Genomic DNA, 13,505 nt, shown 5'->3' with positions numbered 1-13,505 from the left:
TCCAGTCCAACCCCCCTGCCAGAGCAGGAGCACCCAGGGGAGTCTGCACAGAAATGCATCCAGGTGGGGTTGGAATGCATCCAGGGAAGGAGACTCCACAACCTCTCTGGGCAGCCTGCTCCAGGGCTCTGGCACCCTCACTATAAAGAAGTTTCTCCTCATGTTGAGGTGAAATCTTTTATGTTCAAGTTCCATCTCAGAGAAGCCCCTGAGGGTGCTGCACATCCCACACAGCCCAAGCACTTCAGCACTTGGGCTTCTACCTGCTGAGCTCGGTCTGTAGTGACTATCAGGAAGAGCTTCCAAGGTATGTCTTGCTCCTCTGGAATCAGAGGGGAAACTCAGAGGTTGCCAGCATGAGTGGAAGCTTAGAAAGTAGATCACAGAGCAAAAGCATCCTGGTGGAAATTACCCATCTTGTCCTTTCCTCGTCCTCTGAATGAACCCATGGAAGTCTTAGAGCTCAGCAGGGCTGGACTAGGGCAGACTCAGACTTGCAGCAGTCTGCATCAGCCCAAAGGCTTCACAGGCCCCAGCAAATCCTTTTGGAGCAGCATTGTTTCTCCCGTTGTTTGTTTTGAGGTGTGAATCAGGGTTGTCCTTGGTTCTCCATCAACGTCCAGGCCAAGAGGGAAATGTACAAAGCCCAGCAGCTGGGCAGGGAGAGAGCACAGCAAGGGCTTGCTGTTTGCTGTCTGCTAACCTTCATCCTGGGTGCCAGTCACAGATCCACCTCCTGAAACTTCAGTAAAGCAGGATCTAAACCAAAGCTGCCCCGTCACAAAAATGACATTTAGTTAACCCCTGCACTTCCCCATCAGGCTGTGCTGCCATCCAACATGACCTGGACAGGCTGAGAGCTGGCTGCAGGCAAACCTCATGGAGTTCCATAAGGACAAGGGCAGGGTCCTGCATCTGGGGAGGAATCACAGCAGGCACCAGGACAGGTTGGGGGCTGCCCTGCTGGAAAGCAGCTCCATGGAGAAAGACCTTGGAGTGCTGGTGGGCAGCAAGTTCTGCGTGGGCCAGCAATGTGCCCTTGTGGCCAAGAGAGCCAATGGGATCCTGGGGGGCAGCAAGCAAAGTGTGGCCAGCAGGGCTGGGGAGGTTCTGCTCCCCCTCTGCTCTGCCCTGCTGAGACCACAGCTGCAATCCTGTGTCCAGTTCTGGGCTCCCCAGGTCAAGAGAGACAGAGACCTGCTGGAGAGAGTCCAAGGGAGAGGCAGGAGGATGCTTAGGGGACTTGAGCATCTCCCCTGGGAAGAGAGCCTGAGAGCCCTGGGGCTGTTTAGTGTGGAGAAGAGAAGGCTGAGAGGGATCTGATCAATGTCTATCAATAGCTGAGGGCTGGGGGTCAAGTGGAGGGGGCCAGGATCTTTGGGGTGGTGCACAGCAATAAGCCAAGGAACAATGGAGACAAACTGGAACAGAGAAGGTTTCAGCTCAACATGAGGAGAAACTTCTTTGGTGTGAGGGTGCCAGAGCCCTGGAGCAGGCTTCCCAGAGAGGTTGTGGAGTCTCCTTCTCTGGAGACTTTCCAAACCCACCTGGATACGTTCCTATGAGGACTACTCTGGGTGATCCTGCTCTGGCAGGGGGTTTGGACTGGATGATCTCTGGAGGTCCCTTCCAACCTCTAATGTTCTGTGACTCTGTGATTCTAACTGCAGAGCAGGACAGGCTTTGTGCCCCTCAAAGCTTGGGGGTTGGAGTGCTGGTGCTTCTGGAGAGCCTATTTTTTCCTTGCACGTTAGAAGTCAAAGAAGAGAAGGTGTCCTTCATGAGGTCCTGTCCTTACATTTCCAAGGTAACAGCTTCCACTCCAGGTTTGTCTCTTGCTGTTTTCCTTGTGTGCATGTCCTCTATGTCAGCATGGGAAGTTATGAAACCAGAGTTAGGACACTGGCACAGGCACAGGCACTGACCAAGAACAAAGGTGGCATTCATTGAAGCTCTTCATGTTGTTTGATTTCTTACTTCTTCATTAATCTCTCATTTGGAGTCCTTGTCCCACATTTCATACTCCTCTTTGGTCACAGATTGCTTGGCATGGGTGCAGCAAATTCAACTGTTAAGAAAAATAAAATGTTCCCCCCCACACACACACTCCCTCCCCTGTTTGATGGCTGATTGCAGTGAAACAAAAATGTTCATTCAGGCTCTAGGGCTGTTAGGGCTGAAAAGCTTTAGCAAGGAGCAGGAAGAATGAAACACCTTTGCACTGTGAGACAACTTCCAGGCAGCACAGCACCAAACCACATCCCCACCTTCCTTCAGACCTGTGAGTGCTGCAGCCCCTGCTAGCCAGAGATGTCACTTTGCCTGCTGCTGCAGATACCACCTTGAACACTAAAAACTCCTCAGGTGGAGAAGCTTCACTGGGAATGCTTCATGGTCTCAGGACCATGCCCTAGTCAGAAGGCTGATTTTTAAAGCCCTGTGGTGCCTAGGTCTGGGTGAATGGAAACAGAAGAGGAAGCACAGGTGAGCTGCTGCTGCTGCTCTCTTGGTGTCTCAAATCATTGCAGGAGAGACAAAAGCAAAGACAGCAGAGGAAAGCAGACTCAGTACAGCTGCAGTGCTTCTCTAAGACCATACTCAGCACTGGGGTGCCCTCCATCCTCTTCTAGCAAAGGGCTTTAGGAATAAGCTGTCCTGCCCCAGCAGCACCTCCTTCAGCTGTCACAAAAAGGCTGAATATGCAGAATATCTGCTTGCCAAAAATGGCAACAGACAAGGAGTGTCTGGTCACTGCTTCTCCTTCCTTCACCTCTCTGTGAGGCTCATTTCCTCCCTGCTGCCAGGCTGGAGCCTGTCTGTCACTACAGAACACACACTGAAGCCATGGGCCCCTGGCAAGGTGATGTTCTGGCCAAACTCTGCTTGAAGCTAAGTGTTGAGGTCCAATTTCACAGCACCATTCCCACTATGTTGAGAAAAAAAAAAAAACAACACACATTGAAAGTGTCAACATTTCTGTTCCAAAGGTTCCCCTCTGGGAGGAACCTTCCACATTGAGGTCAGAAACTCTACTTGGGGACCTGCATCTAGTGGAGTCCTCCAGGGGTCAGTACTGGGACCAGGACTATTCAATATATTCATTGGAGACCTGGATGAGCATGGGCAGGACAGAGCCAGAGATGCTCAGGCCAAGGACAGGACATCCCTGGGATCCCAGGGAGCAAGCTGGAGCAGAGGAGGTGCCACAGGAAGAGAAGGGAAAACTTTGTGACTGTGAGGGTGGCAGAGCCCTGGAGCAGGCTGCCCAGAGAGGTTGTGGAGTCTCCTTCTCTGGAGACTTTCCAGCCCCACCTGGATGTGTTCCTGTGACCTGCCCTGGGTGCTCCTGCTCTGGCAGGGGGCTTGAACTGGATGATCTCTGGAGGTGCTTTCCATCCCCTAACATTCTGTGAGTCTCTGTGATTTCATACTTAGCAGAGGCAAAGCCACAGCTGTAGCCTGGGCTGCTGGACATAAGAGGCCAGTGCAAAGCAAACAGTGAATAAAAACATTGAGCTCTGGGGGGGGTGAAACTCTGATACTTGTTTGCTTGTTGATGTCTGACACATTTGCCATGTGGGTTTCAAACTGCTGGGTTGAAAGTCGATTTCTGAGGGGACTGTGTCTGTATCTATATATCTATATCTATGTCTATCTATCATCTGTATCTCTATATCTATCTCTTAATATTCATATCTATCCATATCTCTATATCCATATCTATATCATCTATACCATCTATCTCTATATCTATATTTCTCTATCTCCATCATCTTTATCTATATTTATATCTATATCTATAAATATATCTATATAGATCCTGTGATCCTGTGATCTATCATCTTTATCATTACTCTCTCTCCCTCTATCTTTATATCTGTATCATCTATATATCATCTGTATCTATATATCTACCTCTATCATCTCTATCATCTCTCTCTATATATATCCATATCTGTATCATCTATATCATCCACCTCTGTATCTATCTCTCTCTATCATCTCTAACTCTATCATCTTTATCTATATCTAATCTATATCTATATAGATTTTGTGATCCTGTGATCTCTATCATCTCTATCATCTTTATAATCTCTCTCTCTCTCTCTCTCTCTCTCTCTCTCTCTCTATCTCTATCTCTATCTCTATCTCTATCTATATCTATATCTATATCTATATCTATCCATATCTATATCTATATCTATATCTATCTATATCCATATCTATATCATCTATCTCTGTATCTCTCTATCATCTCTATTTCTATTATCTTTATCTATATCTAATCTATATCTGTAATTATATCTATATAGATCCTATGATCTCTATCTCTATCATCTCTATCATTTCTCTCTCTATACATATATCTGTATCATCTATATATCATCTGTATCTATATATCTACCTCTATACCACCTCTATCATCTCTCTCTATATATATATCCATATCTGTATCATCTATATCATCCCTCTCTGTATCTATATCATCCATCCCTGTATCTATATCATCCATCTCTCTATCTATATCTCTCTATCATCTCTATCTTGAACTCTATCATCTTTATCTATATCTAATCTATATGTGATCCTGGGATCTCTATCTCTATCATCTCTATCATCTTTATCATCTCTCTCTATCTGTATCTCTATATCCCTATCTATATCAATATCTATATCTATGTCTATATCCATATCTGTATCATCTATCTCTATATCTCTCTATAATCTCTATTTCTATTATCTTTATATCTGTATCTATAACTATGTCTATATATCTATATAGATCCTGTGATCTCTATCTCTATCATCTCTATCATCTTTATAATGTCTCTCTCTCTGTATATATATATCTGTATCATCTATATGTCATCTATATCTATATCATCTATATCATCTATCTCTATATATCTATATCATCTGTAACTACTATATCAAGAATCAAGAATCAAGAAGAATCAAGAATCAAGAAGGCTGGAAGAGACGTCAAGGATCATCGAGTCCAACCTGTCACCCTACACCTCATGCCTATCTAAACCATGGCACCAAGTGCCACGTCCAATCCCCTCTTGAACACCTCCAGGGATGGTGACTCCACCACCTCCCTGGGCAGCACATTCCAATGGCCAACCACTCTCTCTGTGAAGAACTTTCTCCTCACCTCCAGCCTAAACCTCCCCTGGTGCAGCTTGAGACTGTGTCCTCTTGTTCTGTTGCTGGTTGCCTGGGAGAAGAGACCAACCCCCTCCTGGCTACAACCTCCCTTCAGGTAGTTGTAGACAGCAATGAGGTCTCCCCTGAGCCTTCTCTTCTCCAGGCTAAACAGTCCCAGCTCCCTCAGCCTCTCCTGATAGGGCTTGTGCTCAAGGCCTCTCCCCAGCCTCGTTGCCCTTCTCTGGACATGCTCCAGCAATTCAACATCTTTCCTAAACTGAGGGGCCCAGAACTGGACACAGTACTCAAGGTGTGGCCTAACCAGTGCTGTGTACAGGGGTACAATGACCTCCCTGCTCCTGCTGGCCACACTATGCCTGATGCAGGCCAGGATGCCATTGGCTCTCTTGGCCACCTGGGCACACTGCTGGCTCATGTTCAGCTGCTGTCAACCAGTACCCCCAGGTCCCTTTCTGCCTGGCTGCTCTCCAGCCACTCTGACCCCAGCCTGTAGCTCTGCATGGGGTTGTTGTGGCCAAAGTGCAGCACCCAGCACTTGGATTTGTTGAATGCCATCCTGTTGGACTCTGCCCATCTGTCCAGCCTGGCAAGGTCCCTCTGCAAAGCCCTTCTACCTTCTAACAGATCAACACCTGCTCCCAGCTTGGTGTCATCTGCAAATTTACTGATGATGGACTCAATCCCCTCATCCAGATCATCAATAGAGATATTGAACAGGATGGGGCCCAGCACTGATCCCTGGGGGACACATCTATACTATATATCTATACATATCTATATCTATATATCTATATACCTATATCATCTATATCTACATCTATATATCTATATATCTATATATCTATATATCTATATCACCTATATCTATATCATCTCTATATCTTTATCTATATCTCTGTATCTCTATCTGTATCTACATCTGCAGTGCTGTGCTTGTGATGTTGAGCTGCTGTGGCTGTGATTCAAAGAGAAAAGCATCCCCTTGTGTCAGTGCTGCTGTAAATCACAACTAATCAGAGGCTTTCCTTTCCTTCCCATTGTCACAGAGGCACGGCCCCGGGGATGAAGGCTGTTGAAGGCAATCAGGGGGATTTTGTGGGTCTGATGTTCCAGCAGATGTTTGAACTGCCTGCAGAGCCTGTGTGAGCAAGGGCTGTGCAGACAGAGCTCTTGGGGAGTGCTTGCTTTTCCTCCTGTGGCCATCTAATCACTGCAGGCTAACCTCAGATCAGAACTGCTGTGGCTGCAGTTGTCAGGCTGCCACACTGTGCTCTGCTGTTGTCTTGCCCTACTAGTTGCAATTCGGGTTCCCAGATGGCTTCCCATTCTTCTTAATAGGCTGGGCTAAAGGTCATGTTGTCTTCTAACAGGAAGAGTGAATGATGTAGCAGAAGACATGACAGGAGGAGTGAATCCAGCTGGCAGCTGCTGTTCCTCAGGGCTCAGCATTAGGACCACTTCTGGTTAATGTCTTTGTTGATGATCTTGGTGGAGGGCACCATTAGTACATTTGCAGATGACACCAAGTTAAGTGGGGGTGCTGATCTGCTTGAGGGTAGGGAGGCTCTACAGAGGGACTTAGAGAGATTGGATCAATGCACCAAGGTCAATGGGATGTGCCTCAACCAGGCCAAGTGCCGGGTCCTGCACTTGGGCCACAACAAGCCCATGAATGCTCCAGGCTTGGGGCAGAGTGGCTGGGAAGTTGTCAGCAGAAAGGGACCTGGGGGTTCTAGGGGACAGGCAGCTGAACAAGAGCCAGCAGAGTGCCCAGGTGGCACAGAAAGCCAGTGGCATCCTGGCCTGGATCAGCAGTGGTGTGACCAGCAGGAGCAGGGCAGGGATGGGCTCCCTGTACTGGGCACTGCTGAGGCCACAGCTGGAGTGCTGGGCTCAGTTTTGGGCACCTCAGCACAAGAAAGACTTTGAGGGGCTGGAGAGGGTGCAGAGAAGAGCAACTCAGCTGCTGAAGGACCTAGAGAAGGAGTCTGATGAGGAGCAGCTGAGGCAACTGGGAGTGGTTAGTGTGAGGAAGAGGAGGCTGAGGGGAGACCTCATCACCCTGTACAACTCCTGAGATCACATCACAGAGAGGTTGGTGCTGGTCTCTTCTCACAGCTCATTAGTGATGGAACAAGAGGGAAGAGCCTCAGGCTGCACCAGGGGAGGTTTAGGCTGCACATTAGGGAAAGCTTTCCACTGCAGGAGTGGTCAAGCACTGGAACAGGCTGCCCAGGGAGGAGGTGGAGTCCCCATCCCTGGAGGTGTTTGAAGGTCCTTTAGATGTGGTGCTCAGCAGTGTGGTTTAGTGGTGACCTTGACAGAGCAGGGTTAGTGGTTGGCCCTGAGGACCTCAAGGGTCTGGCCCAGCCTGAATGATTCTGGGTCTGAGTCTATGTTAATGCCCCTTACATGGATAAAAATATATGGACCTGAGGCAACCAGAGACTGTTAGCATATTTGAAGTGTGTTGTACTGGGAGTATGTTCTGAGTTCTCCTTTGCTGGATTTTTATCAAGCCCTGAGTTTTGAGTGAGCTCTGAGTGAGGAACAAAGGGACTCTCAGTTGAGAGGCATGGAGAAGTCCCATCTGATAAACTCCTTTGTACTTGGGCAAAGAGATTAGCCCTGAGCTTACTGACTCCTGATTTTGGTCACCCATAGAGCCAGGTTTTTCCTTCCCATACACATCTACACCACCAAGAGAAGGAAATCACCTCTTCCTCTGAGGAAAAATAATTCCCAACAGCCAAAGTCAAACCCCCAGACAATTCACTGGTGGGCAGAGGCCTTGAAGATGTGCTGTGGAAACCTGCACATCTCTGCCAGTGTGTGAGAGCTGGCAGCTTGGAAAAGCAATGAAACATAAGGAGATTAAAGGGGCAGGTGAGTGAGAGGCAAAAAAAAAAAGAGATGCACTGACCTTGGTTAACCTGGAAAAGCTAATTAATGAAGAGGGAAAAACATGGTCCAGGACTCAACATGCAGGTGAGCTTTCTTGGAGGTGATGCTTGCTAACAGTCCAGGGCAATGCTGGTCCACAGGATGAGCCTGAAGAGCTAGTGGTGGTTTCCAGTAGAAGTGAGTCCAGACTGCAGCTTGCCAGGTCAATGACCTCGTAGGAAGTCTGGGAAGAATTTTGTTCTTAGGCTCTTCTAAGCAGCACAACTTCTCATTGTGCAGAGTGGAGGATCAACCTTTTCTGCTCCAAGGTAAGGGCAAATGGAGTCTACATGTGGCTTTTGACATACACAGAATGAAGCAGAGGGCTTCCCCTTTTCAGAGATTAATGGGATGGTTTGGGTGGGAAGGGACATTAAAGACCACCTAGTTCCAACCCCCCTGCCATGGGCAGGATACCTCTCACCTAGACTCAGCTGCTCAAGGCCTCATCCAGCCTGACCTTGGACACCCCCAGCAAGGAGGCATCCACAGCCTCCCTGGGCAGCCTATTCCAGAGTCTCACCACCCTCATCCTGAAGAACTTCTTTGTCAGCTCCAGTCTAACCCTGCTCTCCCTCAGCTTCAAACCATTCCCTCTTGTCCTGTCTCTAGACACCCTCATGAAAAGTCCTTCTTCAGCCTTCCTGTAGGATCCCTTCAGGTACTGGAAGGCAGCTCTGAGGTCCCCCCAGAGCCTTCTCTTCTCCAGGCTGAACAAGCCCAGCTGATGATGGTGGCCAGACACACAGGGCATGCATTTCACATGAGCATTCTGTTCTTGTGGAGAAAGCACCTCTTCAATCTAGAATTACAGCTGTTAGAAATACTTTCTTGCTGATTGTTAATTCTTGATTATATTGAAAGTGACCATCCTTGGATGTTTTTAAGGCCAGGCTGCCATATGGCTCTGGGCAACCTGATCTAGTGGAGGCTGTCCCTGCCCAGTGTCCCAGAGCACTGGAGCAGGATCCCCAGAGGGGCCATGGAGTCTTTCAAGACCCATCTGGATGTGTTCCTGCGTGACCTGTGCTAGATTTTGTGGTCCTGTTCTGGCAGGGGCTTGAACTAGATGAACTCTGGAGGTCCCTTCCAACCTCTAATGTTCTGTGATGCTGTAGTTGTACTTAACACTGAGGAGATTCTCTCAGGCTGGAGTACTTCCAGCTGTGTTCAGGGCACAGTATTGATCACATCAAATACTAGAACTTAGCTAAACTCTTTTGGTGCCTGGTGGAGCCTGTATCATGTCAGGGAAGAAGTGCAGGTAGCCTTCACAAGATACATCCTAAGTGTTCTGCCCATGCCTGCTTTGTTCCAAGGAGCTGCACCTGCTTACAACAGGCTGGGTCTTGCTGATTGCTGCAGTAGCTGTTAGCAAACCCAGCACTGAAATCTGGACCCTTGGTATCATGACAGAAGTAATCCTGGACACAGAGGAGAGGGGGAAACAACATTAGGACTTTGTCTGTTGGGAAGGTCAGAGGTAGAAGTTGAGGTTAAGAAGTTGAGGGTAAGAATCACCACTAAAACACCATGAAGTGTTGTTGTAAGGTGTCTCTCTGATGCTCTTCTGGGCCTTCTGGCATTTAGCAGGTCATGACAGAGCAGCTGTCAAAAGCAGATCCTGGGATCTGCTTCTCACCCAAACGTCTGCTAAGATTTTAATGGTGATTAAAGTCAGGGCAGAGCTTCTTGGCATCAAGGACAGCTGCAGGGGCTTGGACCAGCATAGCTTCCTCTTCTCTCCCTTGTTTCCTGGTACATGGTGGTACAAAGCTCTTCTGAGGAAGTTCTGCATGCCCTGGGAGAACCTCCAGTGCATCAGAGCCAGTGTGATGTCTGGCTTTGGGATGCATGAGCTAACAGGCCATGCATGGGCACAAATTGCTAGGGGTTTAGACGGAAGCAAGCTGGGGCTAATGGGTGCTTGAAGCTCCTCGGTCTCAACCAGCTCCTCAGGCATTGCCAAGAGATTCCTGTGGCTCTCAAGTCTGTCTTCTGGAACCTGGAAATTGTTCCAAAGCCAAGAAGAAGGACAGAGTGAGGAGGGCACTCTTGGGAAGTGGCTAAAGCTTTGTTTCCTCAGATAGGGTCAAGGGCAGAGCATTGTCATGGCCTCCAGGAACCTGTCCCAGTGAATCCAAAGGGATTCATGTGTAAGACATGCTGAGCAAGATGCAAATGCTTGCCTGCAGAGGTGGAATTAGTTGTGGAGAGAGGAAGTCTTTTTTGCTTCGTGTGTTTCTAATTCAGGACTCTTTATTTCTCTGAGTAGTGTTTGGCTTGTAATTTACTCACAAGGAGTTGTGTGTATCTGAATGGGCATGGTGTGGCCACAGCTTCAACAGGAGGACATTAAGCCACCTTAAGGAAGCCTCTGAGCAGTCTCCTGGCAGAAGTGAGTGTGGTATGGCCTCACCTGGCACAGGGCTAGCCCAAATGTACTGTTGTGCATCCTGGAGAGTCCTTAGTGGCTCTCAGTCTGCAAACCAAGAGGTCAGGGAGAGCAAGAGGAATTGCCAGGGTTATGTCCATGGCAAGGAGGAGCCCAAGGTGCTCTGGTGGTCTTGTTTAATGGGGTGATTGTTGGCAGCAATCCTGTGGCCTTTGCCTTTTCCATCAGTAGCACTCAGCTGCTCTAGTGCAGTGGGCAGCCAGGCTGTGTGTTTCTAGAGATGAAGAGCTGAAAGCAGGAAAAGCTGAGAAGCATTTTATTTGATAAAACTCTCCAGTTAGAGAGCAGAGCAGCTGGGCTGGCACTCAAAGGTGGGATTTCATCCATGAATACAAGAGGGCAAGGCCCTGCTTTGTGACTCTCTTGGTCTCCCACTTCCAGCCTGTAGCACGAGTGTGCTTCTCACTTCTCGCCTTTCACCTTGGGTTGTAAGCACAGGTGAGGAATCTTTGTGTTTTCTCACCTCACACCTCTGCTTCCTGTCCAAAACAGTCTCTTGCAAAACACCTTTGAGTCATTATGTGTGCTACTAAATTGTTTTGCAAGCAGGGCGGTGTTGAAATCCATGGAAAACGTTAAGGGTATAAAAATCTTTTGCCTTTGCCACGAGAAGTGATGAAATTGCTGGAAGGGAGAGCCAGAAAATGCAGAGGTCAGTGCCCATCCTTCTCACTGACCTGTCTGCTTCGTGAAGGGGAGGCCTGCTAGGTGACTTGGTCTTAGGTGACACCAGGATGTGCAGTAGTGTGAGGTGCTCTTCACTGCTGCTCCGACCAAGCCTCTGCTGCCTTCTACAAGTCTGCCACCAGCTCTCAAACCACTGTGAGGGTTCAAGCCTGGAGGTACATCAGGAAAGCTTCAAAGGCTATGCCTTCACCATAAATGGCAGGATCATGGTTTTGGTTGGAAAAGACCTTTCACATCAGCCAGTCCAACCATTCTCTAACTCTACCAAGGCTGGAGCTGACCCATGTCCCTCAGCACTGCACCTGGGCTGGAACAATCCTCACTATCCATACAGGCTGGGGGAGGAGGGGATAGAAAGCAGCCCTGAGGAAAAGGACTTGGAGTGCTGGGGGATGAGAAGCTGGCCAGGAGCAGGCAGTGTGAGCTTGCAGCACAGAAGGCCAAGGGCAGCCTGGGCTGCATCCAAAGCAGCATTGCCAGCAGAGCCAGAGAGCTGATTCTGACACTTTGCTCTGCTCTGCTGAGACCTCACCTGCAGTGCTGTGTGCAGGGCTGGAGCCCTCAGTATAGGAAGGACATGGACCTGATGGAGAGGGTCCAGAGAAGGCCACAAGAATGATCAGGGGGTTGGAGCAGCTCTGCTGTGAGGACAGGCTGAGGGAGCTGGGGGTGTTCAGCCTGGAGAAGAGAAGGCTCCAGGGAGACCTAAGAGCAGCCTGCCAGGACCTGAAGCCCCCTTCAGATGGAGATAAACTGTTTAGAAAGGCCTGCAGGGTCAGGACAAGGGGCAATGGCTTCAAACTAGAGCAGAACAGAGCAGATTTAGATTGGATATCAGGAAGAAGTTCACCACTTTTTCCTGAGGGTGGTGGAACACTGGAAGAGGTTGCCCAGGGAGGTGGTTGAGGTCCCATCCCTGGAAACATTCAAGGTGAGGCTCAACGAGGCCCTGGGCAACCTGATCTAGTTGGAGATGTCCCTGCTGACTGCAGGGAGGTTGGACTGGAGGTTGGAGGTCTCTTCCAGCCTGGACCATACTAAGATTCTCTGCTCTCCAGCTGCCACTCACACACACTGCTAGAAAGGGACTTGTTCCTGAGTGCAGGGCAAGCCTCCTGTGCATGCAGCACTGCACAGCTGGAGTTTGGCTGCAGGACAGGGACATGAAGGAATGGGGAATGGTCACCTGCTGCTGCAGAGGAGAGCAGTAGGGACAGGTGAAAGGGACAAGAGACAGAAAAAGGAACTGGATGTTGAAAATGCTGAGGCTGCCTCTTCAAGGAGCCAGTCCTTTGTTACTTTCTCAGGAGCAAACCTTTTTTGGTGCTGCTGAATCTGCTGCTTTCCACCAGCTGGAGGAGCTTGCTCATCACGTTTGGGGATGGCCATGGTGCTCGCCTGGATGTCCTCAAGGACACTTCTGTGTTCTGCAACCCTGTGCCCAGTGCCATGTGAAGGGTGCAGTGGCTGAAAGGTGTCCAGCCGTGGCAGGCATCTGCTTGGGTAATGACCAGTGGCCACCTGCAGAGCCACAGGAGGTGATATCTGAGCTGCACCAACAGTCTCAAGGAGCATGAAACAGCAGCAGGATGGCAAGGCTGGCCTGGTTCTTTGTATTGCAATACATAGAACCATGAAAAACTGCACTCTCAGGTCATCAGAGAGTAGTGAGGTTGGTGTAGGGGACTGGAGCAGGTGAGCAAGGAAGAGAACTGAACCAAGAGGTGGTGAATTTGGGTGAGGGACCTCAGGATGCCTGAGGAAAGGCACAGGAACCCACCAGCACAGACTGCTCATTCCTAGAGGTTTCCAAGTGCTTCAGTGTAACAAACTTAGTCTCTTGGTGGCTGTCAGCTGTTAATCAGGCAGAAAAGCAGCAGAGATGAAACCGAGTCAGGAGAAAGGGCAGCAGAAGAGCACCTGAGTCACAGAATCACCCAGGTTGGAAAAGACCTCAGAGATCAAGTCCAACCTAATACCTAACACCTCCTGACAACTAAACCATGGCTCCAAGTGCCACATCCAAGCTTTGTTTGAACACCTCCAGGCTTCTTCAGTTTGGTTTGTTAAGGGTCCATTTCCTCAGCTCAATCTGCACCCCAAGTGCTCAGTGGGAGGTGAGCAATCAAACTAGGAGGCACTGCTGGCTCCTTTGCAGTGCACAGAGCCAGAGCAGTACCCTGGGCATTTTTAATATTGATTTCTTCACTCCTCTGAAGGCAACACAGAGATGCTGCAAGGGCTGTCA

The sequence above is a fragment of the Indicator indicator genome, chromosome 4 (assembly GCF_027791375.1).
Source record: "Indicator indicator isolate 239-I01 chromosome 4, UM_Iind_1.1, whole genome shotgun sequence".
Lineage (NCBI taxonomy): Eukaryota > Metazoa > Chordata > Aves > Piciformes > Indicatoridae > Indicator > Indicator indicator.
Note: the sequence above shows the minus strand (reverse complement) of the source record.